We start from the raw sequence: 20,327 nt of genomic DNA on the forward strand, positions 1-20,327 counted from the left end.
ACACACATACACAATTGAGTCTGTGTGAAAAAGATATAGATGCTCCTTGACATGATCATTTGATTTATTTTCCACTTTACAATTATGTGAAAGCTGTACACATTCTGTAGAAACCATATTTCAAACTGAGGAATAGCAATCATCCTGGACCAGTGATACACAGCATGTTACTCTGCTGTGATGCTGGTCAGCAGTTGGGAATTACAGCTCCCAGTCAGGAGGATAAACTGATACTCAGTGTGCTGTGCTGATAGTGATGATGTTCAGTTGGTACAGTGTGTTAAGTGCATCTTCAACTTGCTGAGTTCAATTTATAATGAAGTTTTTCTGGAGGTTAACTGCAATGTAAGTCAACAAGCACTTATATTAACCACAATGTAAGTCAACAAGCACTTATATCATTATTTAGAATAAAATAAGCACATACAAAGTGAGTTGATAACCAAATTTGGATCTAACAAATTTGATAACTAAAATATAAGTGATAAAACAGAACTTAAAGATCTTATACACTATCTACAAAACTAACTGAAGACTTGCAATGATCATGTTACTTGATTAATTTAGATAATCAGTTAAAAAATGGAACCAACATTTTCTTTTGGTGTGAATTTTTCCATACTAAATTTTCCATGGATTAGGTTAACAAAAGTAATATTGTAGCTCTATTTATCCTATGTATAAACTTCAAAGTACATATTTGATGTTTTCAACTGCATTTTATAGAAAAATGGGATATTGGGGAAGAATTGATAATGCCACACTACATACAAAGAAATCAAAGTCCATGAAATACCACCATTTATAATAATAATCCTGACATCTCCTAATTGTAATCACCTATATTTCTAAGTGAATTAAACTATTTTATTCTTATTCCAAATACTGTATACCTCCAATAAGTTTTACTTTAGGAATATCCCTTATTATTTTAATAAAACATAAATTGCACATTGTAGCATGAGGAAAAGCTATTGTCCAGATGAACAAATATTTTCAAGAATGAATAACATTTTTACAGGTATGAAAATATTCTCTAATACAGGGAAGAAAACAAGTTTGAAGCAAACATCCCATGTTTTCCTACTAGTAATAACCACAATCCAGTTTATCTTGTTAGTTGGTTTCCCTGGAATAAAAATACTCATATAAACTTACAACGTATTAACACTGACAGCCTGAATTTAAACACTATCAGCAGATTCAGTGTGTTTAAGAAGAAAAACTAAATACACACACACAAAAAAAATAGTAGTGAGATCCAGCTGGTGTCATACTGAAGTTTCAGTTGTCTGATTCTTGTCACATCTGTCAGCCTCAGCAGTACCAGGAAACACCTTTTAGGTTTAGAAAATACACTAGTGTACACACCCATTTCAGGATAGTCATGAGCTTCTCTTAAATTAAAAAAAAAAAAATTAAAATTTAATTGTTAAGAACTATAATTTAGGAATTATTTACAACAAGTTAGGTTTTAAGCTCTGTTTATATTTAAATTAAAGAATGTTTTATTCATAAAAATATGGCATGTCAAAAAATAAATTAAAAAAACAAAAAAAATTATGTTGTATCCAGTTACCACATTAACAAACCATTCTAACTTTACTTATATTACGTTAAAAACTAATGAGAACATTTTGAAGTTTCCATAAGTCAATTGGCATACAAATATAGAACATATAAAGCAATTTGCCAAGTTTTGAAATGTAGTTTTTTGTAATAAAATATAATTCAGATATTTATTCAAAGATCCAAGATACAATCTATTGACTATTGGCACCAATAGACAGATGAAAACATATAAATAAATAATTGAGAAGAGTATAATGAAAACAAAACAAAAAGATAAAAATATACAGTAAATGAGCAAGGGAAAATACATTTAATATATTGAGAAAAAAAATTAGAGTGGCAACTTTTCAGTATCTCTTAAACTTTATCTTTAAAAATTTACATTTTACTGTTTAAAAAGGCTTGTACCTTTTCTCAAGCTTATTATCATCTTTAGTATAAAAAGAAGCTTTTAAAACAACATGACTATAAATAGCTAGCCCTTTTAAGAGACTACCATTTAGTTCCTTCTAAACAATATTTCCCCTGAATAAGAAAATGCTTCTCAAGATTCAATAACCTATTCATGAAACAGCATGGGTCTATTTCAAGGTCTCTCATTCCTGAGAGACACAGGCTCAATCCTGCTATGTTTGGGATCCTTAATGATATTTCAAGATGGAAAAAATATATTATTCTTGTATTAGTTATGCCCTGTCCTTATGTGGTGAAGGAAGTCTCAGGCTTTGAAAATCTTACTTCATGAGGAAGCTTGACTTTTGGTCAAGTTATCTGTAGAAGAAGTGAAGTAGCAGTGGTTGTCCTTAAACCTTGTTGAAATCTGAGGAAAAAGAAAGATTCTGATTTGAGTGGGAAGTGGGTTGTGGTGGGCAGGAGTGTCAGTGCAAAACGATGGGGCTTAAGAGAGCTCTTGTGAAAATTTTACGTACATGACTTGAGCCTTTGTAAGAGATTTCTTTTAAAGGAGGGAAGTTTTTACTTGATGGAGAGGCCAGATGTCCCAGGTTATTGTAATCCTTCCTGGTAATAATCCTTCTTCACAGGGAGGAAAAGAAAGATCTTCAAGGAAAACCCAGTTGGGCAGGTTTCCTTAGAGCAGTGTCAGGGATACCTTCAAGTATCAAGGTACCCTAGATACCTGTGGAACCAGGTACCTTGATACTTGAATCAGCAAGAGAGTTTCTCAATTGGATAGAAACACAAAGGAAATGATGATCTAGTCCCTAGTGGCTGCTGAGGAGGCAATCCTATTTGTGCAAAAGCTCTTTAAAGTTCATTGATGTTATAAAACACCAAAGGCCAATTTATTTAGTTCATTTTAAACTTGAAAAAAAAAAAAAAAAAGAAGGCGGGGGATAATTTGAGCACCTTCATCTCAATAGGGAGTTGTAAATCAGTCCAGCACTTAAAACATGAAAGGGATTTATTTTGCTGCAGAAGTTCTCTTAATTTTGTAGTTCTGTGGATGAAAGACCTTTCCATAGAAACTGAAAAGAATATTGTAAAACAGCCTCTAGCATAAAAATATGGACATTTAATTATTTCAGATGGCTTTTAAAATGTACTAATAAAATTGAATAGTTTTTTTAACTACCTTGTAAGCAACAGAGTTGCAAATGGGAGTAATTTATAAGTTTTCATTATGCAATCCTCATGATCCTTAGAATAATAAAAGAGTAGGTTTCAGTGAAAAAAAAATCTTAATAAGCCAGGTTTGAATATTATAAGAAACATGATGGGACTGCATGGATGGCAAAGGATTCTCGGCAAGATGCAACAACATAGCATTAGTGTTGGAGCAATTATTTAGCTTCTCATTTTCTTTGTGTAGCTTATGGTCTTAATCACTTTCATACAAATTCAATCATGAGGCAATGCCCTTCATAGTTTGACTTAGTCACATTGGCAGTGCACAGTAGATGAAAACTCTTCACACACGGCTTCATTCACCACAAAGGAAGTTTTCTATATTTGTTTTTTTTATTTTTCAGCTCTACAAAAGGATGGAGATGTGGCTTTTGAAATTAAGTGCTTGGAAAGGAGCCATAGACAGGTGTCAACAAGCCTAGGCCTGCTTTCTCTTCCACAAAGCATTGGATTTATTTATTTTTCCTCTGTATGCTGAACATAATATGTGGAGAAGCAGACCCCAGGTTAATGTGAAATAGATACTGAACTGGTTTGTTAATCAGCATTCTGAATTATGCCCAGGAATGTTCTGAGTGTATTATATTGAGCCCAAGTACACAAAAATATATATATTTATAAAAGAATTAGTTGATGAATACAGATGTGGGTGGCATTTTCATGTCAGTGGTTTGATAAAATGCTTTATTCAATTGTTTGTCTCAAAAAAAATGTCCTTTCTACTAAAAAGAGTTTCAGATAAACCTTATATAAATACTATTAGCTTTAGGATAGTACAAATTTCTTTGGACTTAGATTCCATTTGAAACATACTTCCTACTTGAGATCTTCTCTGATCTTCTGTTACTTTATTTATATCCCTTACCATGTAGATTGTCTTATTTAAATATTTATTTCTGCAATTAGACTGTGTTTCTTAAAGATAAGTACTAACATATTTATTTTTGTATTTCCAAGATCTGCCCAATGTCTGATGCATGTAGTATTCAACCGAAAGTGACTTTAGTATAAATAGGAAATATATATGTAAGTACTCTGAAGAATAAAAAGACTTAAGTCTTGAAGAACAGAAAATTATTTATTGTCTTAGGCCATTTATAAGTTACATGATGGTTTAATCTATGGCTTTTTAAAACATAGTCTTTCCAATCATAGACATTAAAATAAACTTGTACTTAAAATCTCCAGTTAAAATACTTAAAAAAGCTACCTAATAAAAAATTTAGGATTGTGAGAGGTATTGAGGAGGATTCACTAAATATGGAAACAAGAGCCTTCAGAAGATGGAGCTATCAAAAGTGTTTTCAACCCAGCACAAATTCTTTAGGAAGTGAAGCTCAGGTTTATTGAACTCAAACAAAGAGATGCATCATACCAATTGAGGTGCTTGCTACATTTATCACAGCACTCTTGCAGATGATATAGAAATGTGCAAAAGATGAGGATGCAATTAGATGGTTAGTAAGTGAACAAATAGTGACACATCATAATGTCAACTAAAAAGAGGTCTCTCATCATGCCATGGACAAAATTTGGTTTCTATGTCACATTTGTAATTAATGTGGGCAATTTCCACTTACCAAAAGTTTTTAAAACACAAAATTGGGAGGAAAGTCACTACAATGGATTAGTGATATTTCCAAATACTATTGACAATAGTATGTAATAAATAATCAAATATAACATTAATACATAGCATAATAATCAAATATAACATTATACATAGCAGAGATTCATTTTAAGCTATTTACATATGGAAAAATGAAAGTATTGGCTTTACTTTGGGGTGAGTTCAATTTAAGTCAATAGTGCAATGTCAAAGGAGCTAACACATTATTCCCCTACATCACATATTCATTGGAGATATCTTAGTCTTCTTCTACATTTAGAATAGAACAAAATGTGCACAGTATTAATTTCTGGGTATAAAACTAGTAAGGGTATTACAAAAGTTGGGACTTGCTCAAAAGTGAGTATCTGGGATAAAAAGAAAATCATGTCATGTAAGAGTGTTTAATGGGAAACACTGTTTGGAGCCAGAGTTTCCAAAATCTGTTTATGAAAGCAAATACTATGTTCTAGACCTGAAAACAACAAATTCTTTCATACTGATTCCAAAAGCCTTAGAAGTTACCATGTAAGCTTCTGTTGCTGAGAAACCAGGAGGCTCCATGCCATGTTAATTGATGTTAAGGTTTATGCTTTATAACCCAAATTCTTAGGCTTGTCCATAATCAATGATTTCACTAAGAAAACTTCTTCTTTTATATATTGTACACCCACATTCAGTTGTACATGGAATTATACTTCCCCTCACTGTCCATACGACAGCTTTCAGATATGTCTTCTGAATGACTTTGGTGATGTTTAAAAACTCATCATGTCCCCAGAACTTGCCTTTACTGAGAGAAAACTCTTTTCTCATGTCTTTCCAAAGGGAGAAAATATGTTTTCCTACATACTATAAGGACTGAAAGTGGTATTATCATCTTGATTTACAAAGTCTTACTGTTTGCTCTCATGTAGTATTTCTTTATTTGAAGTTTATAACCTCTGAACATATTGTCTTGGTTTGGAACTAAACATCTCCCAAAGAGCTCATGTGTTAGCAATGTCCAGAGGTGAATGTAGCAATGGTCAGAGGAGAAAAAAAATGAATTATGAGGGCTATAATCTCCCTCCTACTTTGTACAAAACAATTATATCCACATTTGCTCTTATTTTCTTACTCCAGGATTAGAATAAGTGGTCGTCCTTCCTCATCCTTCACAAGTGAAGCAACTTCTCTACACCCATCATGAACTGTATATTTTATGATATTTGTCCATCAGGTTTATGTTGTTTCTCCATATATTTTGTTTCTTGCAGTCTGTATTCATTCTCTACACACACACACACACACACACACACACACACACACACAAGGATATACATATCCAAAGTTAACAGTTCTAAGTACTCTCGCCAATGATCAATAGATACCAACCTATTTCTCCCCAGTTTTTCCATGGCTCTTGTTTCATTCTTTTCAATTTGCTTTTTGGCCCTATCATCAGGCTTCTGTTTCTAAATGATTAGTACTTTCTTTCCAGGAATAAACTCTCTTGCAAAAATATTCACATGGTTTTAACCAAAGCTTATAAGTTCAATAGCCCCAAATGGGTATCTTCAAGACACTGAACTTATGTTCCAGAATGATTAATCGTATTTAAAAGTCAACATGATTGGTGAAAATTTTACATCGCCTTCTGTTTTCCATCCCTAATATTAACTTCCAAAACCTCAGTTAATGAAGCTGCTGTCTATAGAGATGCTAAGTCCTGATATCTTTGATTCAGTTTAGACATTGCCTTCTTCCACATCTAATTCATTAATATTGCCATCCATATCTAATTCATTAATATTGGTAATGATGCTTTTCAAATTTATCTCCCATTTCTTATTCTGCAGAAACTTCTGTGGTTAAAAGCTATCACCACATTGTATTCATGCTATTGAAGTAGCCATTTGATGGGTTTTTATCACTTCAAATCTTACCTGCCTTTAATATAGTTTTGATAACACTGGCAAATAACAAACATGAAAGCACGATTGACTTGTGTAAATGCAGTGTAATTTGACTTCACTTTGAAAGTAACTTCAAGGAGCTACTAACCATATTATATACCTGGTTAAAAAAATGATTAGTCATTTTAAAATCACCGTACATTGATATGATTAGTCTACAAAACAAATTTATCATTATCATAGCCAGCCTCCTGCAAGCTGATTGGAATGCACCTCTCTGCAAATGCCCTTCTGACATGAAGCAAGGTGTGCTTTACAAAGTGCTTTTTAAAAGTGTTGTCATTCATCTGTATTCAACTAACAGTGGAACTAAGGGAGTGGGCCCATCCTACCACCATCCCAATTATAAGGAATTAATCTGACTTTCAGCCTATGCACCCAATTGGCATAAACCCCCCTCTCATTCTCACTCTTGGCTTCATTTGATAGCACTAAAATTTATCCTGGCTTGCAAAAACAAACAAAAAGCCCAGAACCAAGAGGACTTCTGGATGTGAACTGTAAAAAGTAATTATAGTGACTTTGTGATACTGGAATCTGAAAATAACTTGAAACTTAACTCAGGATGGGGACTGAAGTTAAAGGCAGACCATGAATCCTTAGTGACTAGAAAAACAGAGAAAGGAAGGTACAGAAGCCATTTATATTGAGCTCAGAAAAGTCACAGAATGAGACAATTCTGAGTCCCTTCAGAAGCTGAATAACTCTAATGATTCAGTTTAGACATTGCATTTTGAATCAGTAATGTTGCACATCAAAAAGTAATCACTGTAGCCAATTAATAATTATTAAGAATTATTAATTGCTAATAATCATTAATAATTATCCTTAAAAATTATTAATGATTATTAATTATCTTTAATAAGAATCTTAAAATATCTTTTTTTATCTTTAATAATTATCTTAAAATATTGATTTATTATTAAATATTAATAAACTGCAATTAGCTCTAGTTAATCTAGGGAAAGATTAAATATCATGATCACATTCCCAAATTAGATGCACTGTCACAAAAAAATTTCCCAACACTTGGAAACTGCAAGAATACTGGATATCCTTTAAAAGTTTTCTCAGGGGTTTTGTTTATCTATAAGGGAATGGAGCTTTAACTGACTTTCTGAAGATTAGATCACTTTACATATCTGTAAGAGAAGAAGATAAATTATTAAACAAAATGAGAATGATGAGATCAAAATGGCCCAGTAAGGAAAGGTAAAAGATAATTCTGATCTGAAGAAAAGATAACCTCAAATATTACCTATTATTGCTGTATGGACTATAAGGGTTTCCAAATCTATTAACAAGTTACTTGAGCATTTTTGAAGGCCTGACTGCCAAATTCTCTTTTTTATTTGTTATAATACCTTACTAGGTTGATCATTCATTAGTGAGTAGAATAAAACATTTCGTCCCATTCTCATTTTCTGAGAGTCATGATGAACCATTTTTAAAGTTATATTTTAGGAGCCTTACAATCAGAAGAAAGAACTAGGAAAAACAATCTATTCAGAGATATATCTGTTATGAAGGTATAAGGGTTGTGTGACAAACCCAATGAATGTGATTGACTGATTTATATTACAAAAATATCTGAGCATCAATAAGATAAAGTGGAACAATCTTGCCAAACAAAATGATTCTACACTTCTACTATCTAGATATATAAGGTTTCTAAACATAGGAATCTTTAGTTTGCCTAAAGGCAGCAGGTGCTGGATTTTTCTTATCACTTGGTTTATATGTGAATATGTCTTGAAAGCAATGAGACATGCCATTTTTGACAAGAGGGTGGAATTTTAGTAGAGGAATCTTTGTGAAGATTCCTTTGTGTCGACTGTAGTGTGTGTATATATATATATATATGATTATATATGATTCTTTGTGTTGACAGCAGTATATATCGCTGAGTTTAAATCATTTGCACATTTAAATGAGTATTACATTATTTTGTGTAATTAAAAACAACAACCAAATGCAAATCCACTTCCCCCTCAGGAAAAAAAAAATTTATCCTAAGTTAGGTGTAGTGGCACATGTTTGTAATCCCAACACTTGGGAGATTAGGCAGGAAGTTCACAAGTTTGAGGTCAGCCTCAGAAATCTGATGAGACTTCAACCACATGTGGAGACCCTGTCTCAAAATTTTTCCAAAAGGGAGTCTGGAATTGTAAAGTGGTAAAGCAAAAACCCTTGGTTCAATCCCCAAGAGGGTAGGGGAATCTATCCTGTCATTGAAGTTAATCAAATACATTTTGATTCAACAGACATTTTTATTCACCTACTCTGATTAATAAGGCAATGTATTAGATGCTGTAAGTACTAAGAAAAATGAATAAGGTGGCATTTTTTTGTAAAAGAGCTCCAAATTAAGTAGGAAAGAATGAAACACAATCCTCCTGCTTCAGCCTCTGAGTTCTGTACTACTCCACCCAACTCAGAGTAGTTTTTGAGGAGAAGGGGATTTAAAAATTCATTATAATGATCTAAAAACCTATAAGGAGTAGAGCATAATAATCTTAATATTCCTACTTCTCATTTATGAATAATTAATTGAAATGCTTGTTAAAATAATTAGGTAATGGGATTTATTATTTTCCTTAAAATGTGCATTTCATAGATGCATTATAAGTATGGAGTGTTAGTACATTTTAGGTTTTTTCATATAAAAATAAAGAGGCCATCACCCAGGCACAGTGATGCATCCCTATATTCCCAGCAACTTGGGAGGATGAAGCAGGAAGATTGCAAATTCAAGACCAGCCTTAGCAACTTAGATAGACTCTGTATCAAAATAAATAGATAGATAAATAAATAAATAAATGACTGGGGTATAGTTGAGCAGCAAAACATTCAATCTTTAGTACCAAATAAATAAGTAGGTAATTATGAAAAATACATCAATTAATTACTGTGGGAAGAAAAGAAGAGCTGCTCTACCTGAAATCCAAAGGTAGATGTATATAACAATGAAACAAATTGGAGACCCAGAAACAAACCCAAACATACATAGCCAACACCTGTTTTTTGACAGGGGTCCCAAGCATACACAATGCAGAAAACATAGTCCTTATATTAAGAAAATTAGATATCACAGCTGAAGAATTAAGTTAGATTCCTATCTTATTCAATACACAAAAATCAGCTCAAAGCAGATTGAAACTTACATGTACGGTGTGAAACTATAAAACTCTTGGGATAAAAGATCTGAAAAGTTTATTGACGTTGAACTTGGCAGTGATTTTGAATGAGACAACAAAAGCATGGGCGAAACAGCAAAACTGGAAAAGTTGGTCTATATCACACTTCAGAAGCTTCTGCATAGTAAAGAATACAAGCAAAAGAGCAAAAAGACAATTTACAGAACAGGAGAAAATATTTGCAAAGCATTTATCTGATAAGATATTAATACCAAAAGTATATAAGAAATTCATACAACTTAATAGTAAGAAAACAAATAACTATGTTAAAAAATGGACAAAGAACTTGAAGAGACATTTCTTAAGACATATAAATGTCCATCAAGTACATTAAATAGCGCTCAGATGGTGTCATTAGAGAAATGCAAGTGAGATACAATGAGATATCACCTGTTAGGAAGACTGTCATTTAAAAAATATGAATAAGGAAGTATAAAGTGAGGACTTAGAGAAATCAGAACCCTCACAAACTGTGGGATAGGATGTAGAAGGTATATAGCAGTGAGGAATGGCTTTACTGTTCATCTCTCCAGTAACACTAGGCAGATAGTGGCAAGGAGAATAGGTCTATCCCAAGCTGATCTTGAGGAAGACAGAGGAGAACTTTCTGTCTCAAATTTTCATCTTTAGGAATAAGGATCATGGGAAGATTTTATAAGAGAAGAAGGAGGCTCAGTGGATAAAATGTAGGAAATAGATGGGAATTTTACTAGGAGGTGTTAATCAGCAACATGTCAGTCCAACTTCCTTGATGTCCCTTACAAGCAGCATGGAAGGGCCTCAACCTCCATTAGTGTTAGGAAGTGCAAGATGCAGAAAATCAGTTACAAGGAAATTGTTTTTAATTTAAAAGGGGGTCTGTTTCCGATATAGCCACTATGGGAAACAGTATGGAGTTTCCTAAAGAAATTAAAAGTAAAACAATCATATGGTTCAGCAATCTCATTTCTGGGCACCTATATGAAAAAAATATGAATAAGGATTTCAAAAAGATGTATTCCAGCCTACATTAATTGTGGCATTATTCAGAATGTCCAAGATATAGAAATAATGCAAAAGTTCATTGACAAATAAATGTATAAAGAAAATATGATATCTACAATGAAATATTATCCATTCATAATGAGAAGAAATCCTTCCATTTGTATGAACATGGATGAACCTGAAAAGCATTATGATAAGGGAAATGAGAGTCACAGAAGAATAAATTCCACATTACATTTACATGAAGTATCCACAACAGTCATGAATAAGTATGAATACCTAATTATTTATTTATTTGATACTGAAAACTGAATGCAGGGGTATTTTACTGCTCAATTACACCCCCAGTCATTTATTTATTTATTTATTTGTTTATTTATTTATATTTATCTATCCATACATCCATTTATTTTGATATAAAGTCTAAGTTATTAAAGCTGTTCTTGAACTTACAATCTTCCTGCCTTATCCCCCCAAGTTGCTGGGAATATAGGGACACACAACTATGCCTGGGTGATTCCTCTTTATTTTTATATGAAATAGAGAACATAGAAAACAGAGAACAGAACAGTGGTTGTTGGGCTGGGACAAGGAGAAATGGTACCTGTTGATCAGAGTTTAAAGTTTTGTTAGTTTCATGAGGTGCATAAGTTCTACAGATCCAATATGCAACATAGTGCTTGCAGTTAACAACACAGTATTATATACACTAAAATTTTTGTTAAGAAGGTACATATTATGTTAAATGTTCCCACCACAACAAACAAACAGAAGGGGACACATGAAAGTTTTGGAGATGGTGAATCTTTTTAATACCTTGATCTTGATCATGATGTATGTATATCCAAACTCATAAAAGTATATACATTAAACATGTGCAGGGTTTTTTTGTTTGTTTGTTTGTTGGTGTATCAATTATACTTTAGTAAAGCTCTTAATACAACCAAAGGGCAGAGATAGGATAAATGAAATTCTGGGAGGAACTTAAGGCATGTATGACGTGGATGTATCAGGAAATACCAAGTCAACAGTGGTATAGGAGGGACTTCATGGAGAACCTGCTCCTAAAACTAAGCCTTATGTTTAGAAGAAGAAAAAAATTTTCTCCCAAAATGGTAGAATTGTTAGGCATTCCCATACTAAGTATGGCATAACTCCTCAGCAGCTTCTGGAAATTTTAAGGAACATCTCAGGAGCCTTGAGTGTCAGAAGCTGCATGTTAATTGTTGAGCCCTGAAAAATGGAGAGTTGTTGAATGCATCATATGCCACTGTAAGGAGTTTGCTTTAGGTTACAGCCCCCGGAAGGAAAGAGTTATAGGAGATTGGCACAGTCTTTGCTCGGTGACTTTGCTATAGAAGTAGAAAGGTATAATGCAAAGACAATAATGAGCACTGAGCTATCAACAACATACTAATAAGTTTAATTTCATCCTGAGCATCTTTATGCTTGAGAGAATACCGAGAAAAAATAGATTAAGAATGTGCATGATCAGTTAAGAAGATGTTCTAGAAGAGTTTTGTTTGGATCAGGAGTTTGACATCAGAAAGAGATGGATAGATTATTTTTAAAAAGAAGCACAAATAGGTGCAATAAAGCTAGGAAGCAAGAGTTACATTGGAGAAGGGGTGTGGGATTGTTAAAATATGAATTAGGATATGAAAACTAAAATTGAAGTAGTTTTCTATGATCTAGTTCATTTGGGAAAGATGGAGAAAACTTTTTGTTTTATTTTTAAAAAAGAAACATTTATATTTCAGGGAGATTTTAATAAATCATATAATAACATTACCATATCACTTAACCCATTAAGAAAATTCTCGTGTAAGATACATATGTAAACAGGTGAACAAAAACTATTTAAGCAATTTCATTTCTTTGAGAGACATAAAATATTTTTAACAGATTTTGATTTTTAAATGAGTGAAGAAGATAAGGTTACACCCCTTCAAAAGTATATGACAACATAGCTTGAAATGAATATGTAGTTACATTAACTTGTGCAAAATAAATAGTGCAAATAGGTACAAAGAAAGCAGCACTGTCTCTGTAAGAAAAAAGACATAGTAGGTACCAGTGGTTTTCTCTTGAAGTATATAGAGTTACTTATATAAACATTCCCCATAGCTAACTGGGAAGGCTTCTGTCTTCCAAGAAATTCTTATCAGAGATAAAGACGGATCTGCCAAAACCTATAAAAAGCTTAAGCTGCTTCCTTCTTTTGCTGACTCATGAGAAAATGAGTGATACTCAGGAAGTATCCTGAATTATATCTCTAGTTACTTTGAAGTCTTAGATTGAAGTCTGAACGATTCAAGGCAGGAAAGTTGGATTGTGCAGGTGGTGTTATCATCTCTTGCTTTGATTGAAAAATGCACTTTGGAGACAAAGGAACATTTGGAGTTGAGTCCATGCAGATGGTGTAACAAAAAAAAAAAAAGTGTTTTCTGAGCTACATTTCATCATTTCATAATGATGGATGCCTGCTGAGAAGAGAGAATAGTTCGTGAAAAAAAAAAAGATCTAAATCTCAGGCCTTTTCCATAAGCTGCTACTTCTCATAGAAAGGCTCTCCAATAATTCTTATTATCCTAACCAGTTTAGATTATTTTTTCCTTTGGATTAAAAACAGAAGAGATACTGAAGTTATACTTTTATATCTGAAAATATCACAAACGTAAAGATGAAAGGGGTTGATTATGACTTCAAATAGAGTGTTTAATTAATAGGATGAAATGCATAAGGTATTAAAGTCAATTCCTACACCTAGTTTCAGAAATTAGTTGGACAGCTACAGGATGATGGAAAACAAGCTTAGCTACATTTTAAGGGGGGGGGGGGAAGCCTGGATGGTTAAGTTTGGCTTTACAATTCCATACAAGCCAACTGTGTGATGTAGCAGCCAAAAAATATCTAATGAATCCTCAAACTGCATTAGCAAAATTATAGTGGCCAAGACAAGTAAAGTAATAATTCTCTGGCACTTTTCTCTGCCCAGACAACATCTGGAGCTAGGTGTTAATTTCTGGCTGCCATTGACTGTTAATTATTATATACCCCCAGGAATAGAATCCGTTGTGCAGGACTGTCAAAATGATGGGATGTGAGGAATAGTTGTAAAAAAAAATGTGCTCAAACTAAGGGAAAGAAGTTTCTATCTTTTAAATTGTGTGTGTGTCGGGGGGAGGGTATTGGGTCTGTATAAGGGAGATCATTTTTACAATTTAAACTCTTCATTAATAAATGGGTAAGTATGAAATAATCTCAAGTTGATGAAGATTTTTCAAGCAGAGATAAGCTGGATTCCTGCAGCATGTGTTTGAGTAAGTTCCTACTGGCTTATAGAAACTGATTGTTAAAAATTCAGAAATATTGGCGGCTGTTTTGGTACTTTGAAATCAGCAAACTGCAGGTATATTTACACTAGAGGTATTGGTTAAACACTACAAATCAGGATTGTGTGATCCTTTGAGAGCTAGCTTACTAGCACAACACTGGACTTTTATAAATGATTCAGGTACAAAGATAAGATATTGTATCCTTCCAAATCTAAAAGCCTATAGATGTATTCATATGTAGCAGAATAAAAACTATTTTTTTAAAAAACAGAAGGAAGTAATATGGGTAGTAACGTCAGAGACATCTGTGAAGGAGGATGAATATAAAATGAGAAGAATAAAGGAAGAGTAAATATTTGGGAAGTGGATTATATTCTATGGAAATGGTGGGAAAAGGAACCCAAATAAATTTATAAATATTTTTGATTAAGGCATATAAAAAAATTGCCATTGTAAAGACAAATAAAATCTTAGGAATATCTGGTCTTTTTTTCTTTCAGAAATAGATGTGTTAAGAGACAAATAAATGGAATTTATATCCAAAAGTCACTAAATGGATAAACTACAAACTTTGAATTTAAGAAATTAGACTATCTTTCAAAAATGCCAATATTCTTTTGCTGTTTTTCAACATTAAATGTAAATGTGTATGAGATCATTGCTTCATGTAACATCAATTTATTTTCTTCATTCTAGAAGTCAGGGATAGGCTAATTATTCTTATATTTAATAATAAGCATAATTTATCTTAATTCCTAGGGTATTTAAGATTCTTTGCATATGGGTGGCCCCTTTGATATCTATTTAATTAGCCTCTGACTTGGATGTTTTGCTGAAATAGCCCCATTATAACGTTCTATAAAACAAAGATCTTGTAATCCTTCTTGTTATAAAAATTTAACCATCCTACATTTCAAAGTGTAATCGTTCTAAAATTTTTAAAAGATATTGCTTCCAAAATGTCTTTAATTGCTATATAAAATTTTAATGAGCGATTACAAATATTTTGTCTCAAAAATGGAAAGGAAACTTTTCCAATTTAAAAAATTCATTTTCATTTCTTATTTCAGTTGCACAATGAAGAAATAAAAACACAAAGCTTCATATTTTTCTTTTTTCTTTAAGTGTATATACTTTTATGTATGGGCTCCTGAAATGGTAAAAATCACATTACGATTTAAATATTATTTTTGTACTAAATAAATTTTTACTATTTGTTAGTTCCTTAAGAGCAAGGCTTATATGTCACTCATTTTTATGTGCACACAAACTTGCATATAAAACTATGTACAATTACTTAAACATGGTGTATATGAAAGAAATGTTTTTGAAGGAACATTTTAGTTCAACCATTTTCCTATTAAATAACACAAGCAACATGCTATTTCTTTGTACATCTATCCATAGTGACAGAAGTCCATCTCTGTATTATTCTCCTGTAGTCTGATTGAGGCATTAATATTCTGTGGTCTTCAAAGTATTGATGTAAAATCTAAGGTACTTTAGATATAAATTAAGTCCTGATTCTTTCATTAAAAAATAGATTAAAAAAAACAAATATATTTACAACTATTCTACCCAAAACCAGTTTATACAAATAATACACACACACACACACACATATATATATAAAGATATGGGCCTTTATCCAAATATTTAAATGATGTATTAGAAAATATTCAATAAATGTTTAGGGAGTGAATGAATGCTTGGCCTAATACATGTATGTGTATTCATACATAATATACATATACATAATACATGTATATAACATTTATAGACACATACATATATGTATATATAATATTTATTTATATATTATATATTTACATATAAAATATATGCTTTAATGGGGGATAGGTTGTGGCTCAGTGGTAGAGCGCTTGCCTAGCACATGTGAGGCACTAGGTTTGATCCTCAGCACCACATAAAAATAAATAAATAAAATAAAGTTTAAAAAAAGAATGCTTTAAAATATATATATACGCTTTAATACACACACACACACACACACACACACACACAAAGTCCCCTGCCCAAAAAGAGTTTACATTGTAGCAGAGGAGATACCATTGTATAATAAATATAACTGTAAAAGTAAATCATATTTTATGTTAGAAGGTGATGATCACTATGGGAGAGAAAAAAAAAACGTAAAGAAGCGAGATAGAAACAAAGATACCAGCTTGTGACTATTTCATATGCTCATCTGGACTGAGGACAAGGGCCAGATTCTGTAGATCTTCTGGGGAGTCAACAGTTTTTCTAAAAGAATGAGTGTGAGGAATAAGAAAAAGAGAGCAGTCGAAAATGAAGGCAAGGTTTTATACACAAAATACAAAGTGATAGTGTCACTATATACTGAGATGTGGAAAGCAGTGCATGGGAAAAGTTTGGAAAGAGGTGTATCAATGACATGAGGTGGGAAAGTGAAAAAGAGGTATCATCAAGGATGAGCCCCAATGGATGGATGAAATGATTCTTAGATTTCAACTTGAAAAGGTCAGGGCGAGCGACGGAGGAAAAGACCACCAAGAGACGGTCTCATGCAACAGCAAAGGGTTTATTGGGGGTCCAGCATGCTGGGGCTCAGAGCTCACTTCAGAAGAACAGAGAACAAAGAGCCCCGAGAACAGATTGAGCAGAGCTTATATACATTCTTTGAAAAGGGCAGGGACTTCACATACAGCATAACAAATCACCTCACGCTGCGGGGAAAATCAAACAACAACTCTAAAACATGATTAGCACATTCACTGGCGGGAGCAGGTCGGGTGGGGGTGATTGGTTAGTACTAAGATAGGTATATATTTAAACTGATTGGTTTAAGCCCTGAGGTGTATATGTGCTGGACTGCATGGTTTCTTTCTGGGAGGGTGGGTTGTTTTTACAGAACAACCAGATAGTCAGGGGAGATTTCGACACATATCTAATGGGCAGTTCCGGGAATCGTTTTACTGCCACATGAATTTCAGGTTCCGAATGCAACTTAAAAACTTTTCAGGACAAACCTTATCCTTTACATTTCAATTTCTTTGTCCTTTCAAACTACAGAATGAAGGTAGCAGTAACAGAGTTTCTTCCAATGGCATTGGAAAGGGGTAGTATACCACAGAATGGTAGTTTAATATATACTTCATGCTGATTTGCATAAACTATAGGAAATTGGAAAAAAATTTCTCTCTGCAGCTAACTTAATATCATTTTAAGAAGTTATCTCTTTATGACGCAAAATTCTGAGAGAAGACATTCTTCAGAAACATTGATGAACATTTTTATGGTGTTAGAGTCAAGAATTCAGTTTTCAACAAATCTCTTCCCTTTTCTGCTAAATCCTAAGATTTGTATGGGCTATGAATCTTTTTCATTAGATAATAACATGCCATTGATTTTAATTTTAATGAAATGGAATTTACCATTTTATTAACCAAAAGTAAGATTTTATTGACCTTTACATTGCCAATATAAGTTAACTTGTTGAGCTAATTAATTCCATATCTCATATAAAGAATCTTTAAAAACTACTTAAGAAAACAAATGTTACACAAATACAATATACAACTACATACAAGTGAAAAAGTGCACCTTGTTATAAGCTGGGTAGCAGTAAAAAACATGAACACATTATGATTCTAACTCACAAGAGTTCAGAGCCAGAGATTAGCAAACAGGGGAAATCAAGGAAGAGTGGATTAAAAACTTTATTGAAGAATAAACCTTGGGGTTGATACAGAATGATCAAAACACTTGCCCAGGTAAGGCTGAGATTAGATGTGATGATTATTTTTCTTTATTAAAATTATATTACTTTTAAGTATTCATTCTTATTTGACTTCCTATATTACTTCTAAAACCAGTTTATTGAACTGTATTAGAGTAGGTTGGGCATAGGCAGAATGCAACTCTCTTCTTTTTCACCTCTAAATTTTGAATTTCAGGTGAATATTTTTTTTTCTTTTCCCTAATGAAGTTGGGTAGTTTCCAAGGTTTTTAGAAAACTTTCGAATAACCAAAATAATCTAAGGTGTTTTTTTTAACATAAAATTCAGACCTTTATCCAAGTGGAAACTTTTCTCTGACTTCAGTTCACATTTGTCACATGACGTATTGGCGAAGAAAGGTATAGTTGATGTTTTTTTTATTCCTCTTGGTACACTTCTTATCTCATAGTCTGTTACTTCTTACCTCATATTTTGCTCCTTGTTTACATTTGATTCTTCATATTTGTAGTTTGTACAGAGTCATATGCAGAGGAGTAGAGAAGAGGAATCTGGCAGGAAAAGCTCATGAGACAGGTTCAGTTGTAACTTCATGGTGAATCTTTGCATTAGCTGCAGCCTTTTCTTCTTGTGGGTTGCTTTTCTGATACTCCCTGACAACTTCATCTTCTGAGTATACAATTGATAAAAGGTAACGTTTACTATGGAAAAGCAACTCACACTCAGGGCTCATGAGAGTTCATAGCAGCTACTTCAAACTATGTGTCTTCATGTTATGTATATTGATGTTATCCAATAGAACTTTCCTTAGTGAAGAAAATATTCTAAATCTGCATTGTTCAAAATGGAGGACATTGGTCATATGTTACTATTAGTATTTTAGATATGGCAGGTATAACTGGAGAATTTTATTTTATTTTAATATGCATTGAACTTACATAGAATCATGTAACTAGAAACTACTGTATTAGGCACTGCAAGTCTAGAAGACCTCTAAATCTTTAGTTGACCTATCTACTCTCTTTATATTGGAAGGGAAATTGATATCTATTATTTTGTCTAGACTCTTTGGTCCTTTGGTGGAACTGAAGTAACAGAAAGTTACACTAAACTACATACTTGGAAAAAAATTCAATTACATATATCAACTATAAAATTTATTAATCAGAAAATACTTTATTCAGTCAGAATAAATTAGGTTTAACAGTCTCCAAATTGAAATCTATACAGAAAGAATCGTGTTATCATGATCCTAAAGATAAAAAAGGGACAGTATTGAATGAATTATGTATGAGCAGCATATTCATCACTGTAATCAGCATAATGGTGAAAGGAGATATAATCCATGTCTTGCTCTGAAAGAATCAGTGTCTAAATTGAAAAAAATAAAAATTTTTATCTATGAAAATTCTACTGAACTATTGTAAATTTATATATTCTTTTGAGACAACACAGTAATAATACCTACAAAACTAGATATGGATTTCAATTTGGCAGTGAGGCATTGTGAAAAGAATAAATTTGGGAGTTAGAGGCTTCGATTTGAATCTCAATTTCTACTTTACTAACTTTGTAATCACAGGCAAGTAGTAACATCTCTGAATTTTGGTTTCTTCTTTTAAAAAATAAGCCTAGTTGAAACAATGTAATAGGATTGTATTAAACATATGTGATGTTGCATATAAGGCTTGGTGCATGACTGGTACTCAAGAGGTTTGAGAGCACTTCCCCAGTTCTACCACTGCTAGACCCCCCACACCATTTCTTCTAAAAATTATTGCCTCATGTATTTGCAAAAAAATTATCAAAAAATGTCAACTTTAAATGCTGGTAGCTTGTACAAAGCACAGTTATTAAAATTAATATAAAGTACAACCACATGAAAGCATTTATCTTCACCATTTTTACAAAGTAATCTCATTCTTCATTGTGAGTGAAATGCTAAAATATTTTGCTTATTTCTCAGCCAGTTTCTTTCTTCCTTCCTTCCTTCTTTTCTTTCTTTATTGGATCAATGATGCTTTTATCAAGCAAGGAGAGGCACATTTTCAGGAAAGAAAATGGCAGCAGGCTACAACAAGGGTCTGAGTTTTATAGGATTCAGCAGGGCCAGGCATGAGATGAATTGGTTTGGCAGCCTCATTTAGGGTGGGATGGGAGGGGAGGTAGAGAAATTCCTGAGGCCTATTGTCCTGGGATCAGCTGAATCAGTCAGGTGGGGTCAGGTGGGAGTTCCTTTTGTGTTCTACCCAAATTTTCCCTTCCTGCTTTCCCGACAGCTGAGACCTGTGCTTCTAAATGTC

The sequence above is a fragment of the Marmota flaviventris genome, chromosome 3 (genome assembly GCF_047511675.1).
Source record: "Marmota flaviventris isolate mMarFla1 chromosome 3, mMarFla1.hap1, whole genome shotgun sequence".
Taxonomy (NCBI): domain Eukaryota; kingdom Metazoa; phylum Chordata; class Mammalia; order Rodentia; family Sciuridae; genus Marmota; species Marmota flaviventris.